Source organism: Nannospalax galili, unplaced genomic scaffold, assembly GCF_000622305.1.
Source record: "Nannospalax galili isolate Female #2095 unplaced genomic scaffold, S.galili_v1.0 scaffold534, whole genome shotgun sequence".
Lineage (NCBI taxonomy): Eukaryota > Metazoa > Chordata > Mammalia > Rodentia > Spalacidae > Nannospalax > Nannospalax galili.
Genome location: NW_008333994.1, coordinates 1,092,554 through 1,098,790, shown reverse-complemented (window position 1 = coordinate 1,098,790; position 6,237 = coordinate 1,092,554). Strand labels below are relative to the sequence as shown.

The 6,237-nt window shown below is 41.4% G+C and overlaps 1 long non-coding RNA gene across 1 annotated transcript in view; it reads left to right on the top strand.

The window, feature by feature from the left end:
- LOC103730654 overlaps positions 1–6,237 on the top strand; it is a 127,110-nt gene that overhangs the window by 73,004 nt on the left and 47,869 nt on the right. Inside the window, exons 2-3 of the long non-coding RNA XR_607107.3 lie at positions 1,397–1,464; positions 2,758–2,835. This is a non-coding gene — a long non-coding RNA (uncharacterized LOC103730654). The remainder of the gene's footprint in view (positions 1–1,396; positions 1,465–2,757; positions 2,836–6,237) is intronic.

Below are 6,237 nucleotides of genomic sequence, written 5' to 3'. Positions count from 1 at the left end.
AGATATGTTTGGATAATGCATTTTGCTCAAGGACTTTATCCAAAATTAGGAATAGTCTTATTTTATAGATTCCCAAAACAATGCAAGATTTAATCAAGGTCCATTTAACCTCACATTATGTATTTCTATTATATATGTTGAGTTCAGGCTATTCCACAATGGGCAAATTTTGTTCCCTTAAAAATCCAGATTTGGAGTTCTCTCATTGAGTGTGTTTATGGAGGTATTTTAATCTAGTTTTAAAACAGGTAATTGAGGTTAAATGAGGTCATAAGGGCCATACTGGTATCATTATGAGAAGAAGAAATGGAAAGCTCTCTTTGGACAGAGCCTTTAACCAGCATAGGTAAGGTTCTGAGTTCAATCCTATCACACAGTCACATAAACATACATGTGCGTCCATGCATGGGCACACACACACACACACACACACACACACACACACACATGCACACAAATGCTCACGCGCAATCAAAAACAGAGAACAAAGAATATTTACCTTCTCAGAATCCAGCCAGAGGTGCATTTTGTGTGTAAGACTTTTGCCTTAATATCTGTCCACAGTGCAGTGTGGCTGGCCTCCGCCTCTCCACATCTTCCTGCCTCAGCCTCCTGTCACCTGTGGCATACTTCTGGTAATCAGTATGGTGTAGCTAATAGTAGGAGCTACCAGAGTGCTCATGTGTGTGTTAGTGTGTGCATGTATGTGTTTGTGTCGGCATGTGTGTATTTGTGTGTATGTGTGTGTGTTCATGTGTATGTGTGTGTGCACATCTGAAGGCCAGATGACCCTTTCGGGCTGTTCCTCAGGTGTGACACCTTCTTTGGGAGACAGCATCTTCCAATGCCTGGAACTCTCTGGCTGGCTGGCCTTCCTGACCAGTCAGCTGCAGGGATTCACCCCTCTCCATCTCTTGAGTGATGGTGTTACAAACATGAACCATCATTCACACCTGTGGCATACTTCTGGTAATCAGTATGGTGTAGCTAATAGTAGGAGCTGCCAGAGTGTGCATGTGTGTTATCGTGTGCATTTATGTGTTTGTGTCGGCATGTGTGTATTTGTGTGTATGTGCGTGTGTTCATGTGTATGTGTGTGTGCACATCTGAAGGCCAGATGACTCTTTCGGGCTTTTCCTCAGGTGTGACACCTTCTTTTGGAGACAGCATCTTCCAATGCCTGGAACTCTCTGGCTGGCTGGCCTGCCTGACCAGGCAGCTGCAGGGATTCACCCATCTCCATCTCTTGAGTGATGGTGTTACAAACATGAACCATCATTCGCAAATATAATTTTAAAGCAGCGTTCCCCCTCTTTCACTTGGGTTCTGGAATTGAACTTGACCTGGTCGACCCACTGAGCCACTTCCCTAACCCTTATTTCCTTTTGTGTAACAGGGATAAACAACAGTCCAAGCAGCGTCTGCTGATGGTACACTGATGGAAACCTTTGGAAGGAAGTGCTGGTAAGTAGTAAAATGGAGAAATATTTAAAAATTCTATAGCTTACTGATGGAAAAAGGACAATGTATGCTACTGATTCGTAATGTACTTGTGAGTAATTTATACATTTATAGCCAGAGTGATTGCTATCATCTGCTGCTGATCTCATAACAAATTTGCTCTTACAATTTCTAGCTCATCTCATAACAAATTTGCTCTTACAATTTCTAGGTCCTTTCAGAAAATCTCCACTGCAAACCTTCACTAGTGTGATATATTCCTGAGACCTTCCTCACTTGTTCTTAGAAAAATTACTAGGTCGCATTCTTAAGCCCTGTTGTAAGATAGATTCTGTTCAGTTTGCTAAGGCAAATTCTACCTCATTATCTTTCCTTCTTCATGTCCATTTCTCAGATGTTGTTCAAGTCCAAACAGGGCTACAAGACCATGTGCCAAGCTGTCCCCCAGCCACAGAAGACTACAATGACTATTCCTGGTACAAAAGAATTATCCCCCCAAGAGATGCAACAACTTCTAGTGCTTCATGCTTTGAATTTCCAAAGTAATGCCAGAATGGAATAGAGGAAGGACTTCATATCCCAATCAAAGATAAATGACTGGGAACATGGAAATTATATCTCAATAAAATCGTACCTGTATTTTAGTTTATTGATCTATTTTCTGAGACCCTTCAGCAAAGTATTTGTTAGTTGGGGACATCAAAAACTAACTGAACATTAAACACCAAGACATTTTCTTGAAATTTCCCTGATTCTTGAGCTGTGTGACGTGCCTTCATGTGGGATACAGTCATTTCTTTCACACAGACTTCCCCTTTGCCTGAAAGACTTCAACTCCATCAGTCTCTAATGTTTATCCAATGGCAATGTCACCAACTGTGGCCTAAAGAATTTAAAGAGTCAGTGCCAGGAGTGGCCTTTCAGTAATATTCACTAAGCTGGCAGAAGAACAGCTGAATTCTCTCCTTGAAGAACTACTGAGCACAGGCGAAGAGAAAACAGATTTGTAGCACTCACCCAGCACAGTCCTGTGAGGCTGCAGGGGGCCTGGGCAGAGAAGTTCCACTCCTAACCACCAAACCCATGAATTCCCAGACATCCATAAAAGTGCTTAATCATCTATATTAGATGAAGTTCCCAATATTTTGGGTTGGTCTTGGAATCTGTCTCACTATCACAGGTCCTAAACTCAAAAAAGGGAGCTAAGCCTGTACTCTGTGATCATGGCTCTGCCAGAACCCTTGGAAATTCCTGGGTGTTTTTCTAGTCCCACCTTGGTATGCTCCTTTCCCACAGCTCCTGGATCAGACCATCTCTGCTCTGTTAGGACCCTCATGGACCACCAGATCTATGGTCTTTCCAAGACCTGCCTTGGTAAGTCTCCTTTCCCTCACCTCACTGGGATCCAGTATTGTATCTCAGACCTTCCAGGACACTTGCATGCTATTGGGAGCATTTCCAGATCTGACTTGTATTCAGATATGTTTGGGTTACTACAATTCTTGGGCCCCCAAGACCCTTGAGTTCTCCCAGCCTCACATATCAGACAACCTGTTCACCTCACAATGACCCGGTGAGGGTCTTGAATCATGAGTTGACCTTGGAACTTAAACTCAAAGTTGCACCTATGCTCAGCATAATGGAGACCACTTTTTATAACCTGTTTGCACATCAATCAAAGTGGTCCCCAAGATAAACATTCAGCCCTACTCAGGTGGGCCATAATCTGGTAAGTTGGGGAAACACCAAATACAAATAATCACTTGAAAAAGACAAGATCTCCTACTCATACCAAGAAACACCACCAATAATACAAGTCCATTGAAAAGGACAAGCTAATTGAATAAAAAAGATACTGTGTGTACTAGGGCAGTTCATCCTCCCATTGTGAAGTGTCTAGAGCACGGCAAAGTAGCGAATGCATAACAGGAAGATTTCAAAGTAGAAATGATAAACATATAGAAGTAATTCAAAAGGATATGTATTTAAAGGGTGTGTTCCATAGTAAGTTGACCTGACTCCAGAGGATGAACTCACACCGAAGAACACTGGGTAAAGAAACCTGACTCTGTAAGCATTAGTGTGTGTGTGTGTGTGTGTGTGTGTGTGTGTGTGTGTGTGTGTGAAAGGGGGATTCTGATATGGGAGGGGATCCAAGTGTAATCAAAATATGTTGTGTGAAGTTTACAACAATTCAATAAAAAATGTGTTAAAAACAAACAGAAATCAACGAAAAAAAACCAAAACAACTGAACTAAAAACTGGATAATGAAAATGTGGTACATTTACACAATGACATTCTACCCAGCGGTAAAGAAAAGTGAATCCATGAAATTTGCAGGTGAATGGATGGAACTGGAAACTGTTATGCTAAGGGAAGTGACAGAGACTCAGTAGAATAAGTTGCATATGTTTTTCTCATTTGTTGATCTGAGCTCCAAAGCCCTAGATGTGAGTATATAACCTGATTCAACCATAGGAGTCAGGAAAATAGAAAGGAAAAATGGGATAAATTGGGAAAGGAGCTCAGGACAGGTGGATAGTAGGAGATAGTTGTTGTTAAGGGGAAAGGGGCATATTTTAACTGGAGAAAGAGTAGGGAGCATTATACAGGTGGAGTGAGAGGCGAAATAATGGATGCTTAGATGATATGAAAAATTACCACAATATGGCATTAGTTCAAAGTCCTATTGAAAAATACACATACAATAAACATGAGTGTACGTGTATAACTAAAGACTATATGAAAAGAAAAAAAATGAAAAAACATACAATGCCAAGCGGTAGACCCTCCCTTCGAGTTGTTTGTCTGGGTAGTCTAAGTGACTCCCAGAGTAACACAGACTACAACCACAGCCCTTGATTGTCTCCCAGTACCTGAAGGTAAGACCCTATTGCTGAAGACAGGACAGACTTCAAGACAGGACATGGAGCAACTGAGCTAGAACTGACCTGGAAGCCTCCTCCTTGAAGACTAGCTCTCATGGTACCAGAAATACTGTACAAACTGCCAAGGGAGATAAACCAATCAATGGACAAGCCCAGCTGTAAAACCTAATAAACATTGACTGTCCCAGCAAACCATCCCTTCTGGTGTGGTAGTGGCACATTTATCTTGGGGGTAAACAGATGTTTAATTGGAATTAAAGTGCACTTGATGGGAGGGAACTCATGTGTGGTACTGTAAACAGAGCCAGATATGCATGGCTAGAGAGGTCATAGATCCTAGAGAAAAACTTACTTTTGCGACATTCCTGGACAAACATAATTTTCTTTGAAATAACTCCTTATGTTTTATTAGATAATGATTGAATTAAACTAGAAAAAAACAGTAACATATATTATATAAAATATACAAGCACATGAATACTGAATAATGCACATTTGAACAATCAGTGGATTACCAAAGAAGTTAATAAGGAAATTTTATAGTTCCTAGAATAAAATGGAAATGGAAACATGACATATTAGACCCTGTAGGATACAGTGAAAGTTGTTCTAAGAAGGCCGTTGAGTCATAAATATCTACATTAAACAACCAGCGATCCCATATAAATAACCTGATGATGCACTTCAGTGTCTTTCCTTTTTTTGCATTTTTAATGCAATCTTTATTATTTGAATATGCAACAAACAAAAAAAGAAGGAAAAAAGATCCTAGAGAGGAGTTCCAGACATGTAGTTTTCTTATTGTTGTAGGATATGCACACTTCTTTTCACAGATTCTTTTCTCTAACAGCCTTTACTTGTACTGATTTTTAATTTAATTTAATTTAAAAAATATTTTATTTTTATTATTTTTTAAATTTTTACTGAATTTTGTGTATTTCATAAAGAACATCTAAATCATCTTTATACTCCCATACCCACTGACACCCTCCCATAGCCCCCTCACTTGATTTCATGGACCCTTCCACTTGTGTTAAGGCTTATCAATCAAGTTAATGTCTCCAGACATCTCTCAGTGCAAGTGCATCCCCTGAGGTCCAGTCAGCCTGTGTAGAGTCCCTCCCTTTAAGAAGATAAGCTTTTCCTCACCCAGCAGTGATCAGCTGCCAGTAGTTCTTCAGATAAGACTGGGGCCTGATGCCCGTTTCTCCAGTTCTGTGCTGGGTTTATGTCTGCTTCAGTTTGCATGGGCCTTGGGCATGCTGACACCATTGCTGTAGGTTCATATGAGTAAGGTCTCGGGAGCCTGTAAGACTCTGTTTCCATGTGGTCAGGTACCTCCTCCCTGGCTCTTACAATCTTTCTGCCCACTCTTCCTCAGTGGTCCCTGAGCCCTGTGTGAGTGGAGTTTAATACAGGAGTCCTGTGCAAGGATCCACCTTCTACAGACTTATTTCTATGCTTCTTTGTGTTCCTGGTCCTCTGTCGCCTGAGGGCATTGGATCTATGAGAGTTGAGAGATTTATTAGTATTCTCTCTACCCCTTGTTTCACTAGGTTCCGTGAGCCTTAGATGTAGAAGTTGCATTGTAGATGTGTCACTTAGACTGGGGCAATTCACAGATAATCTCTTGGGGGATCCTTCCCCACAAACAGCGTGATGGGGGCTGAGGAGGGGTGAGTGCACTGCCATCCCAACCCTCCGTTCCCGAGGCACCACCAAGGAGGCAGGGAGTCTTGTCCAGCAGGCTCTCGTTTATTAAGCTTTAAGCAAGTGTTTATATACCTTTATGAGCATTGAGTGTCCCGCCCCTCTTTTTCCCAGAATATGATTGGTTATGATCATAGAACCCAATTAGCATCTTAGGTTTCGGTTTCCCAGGTCTGC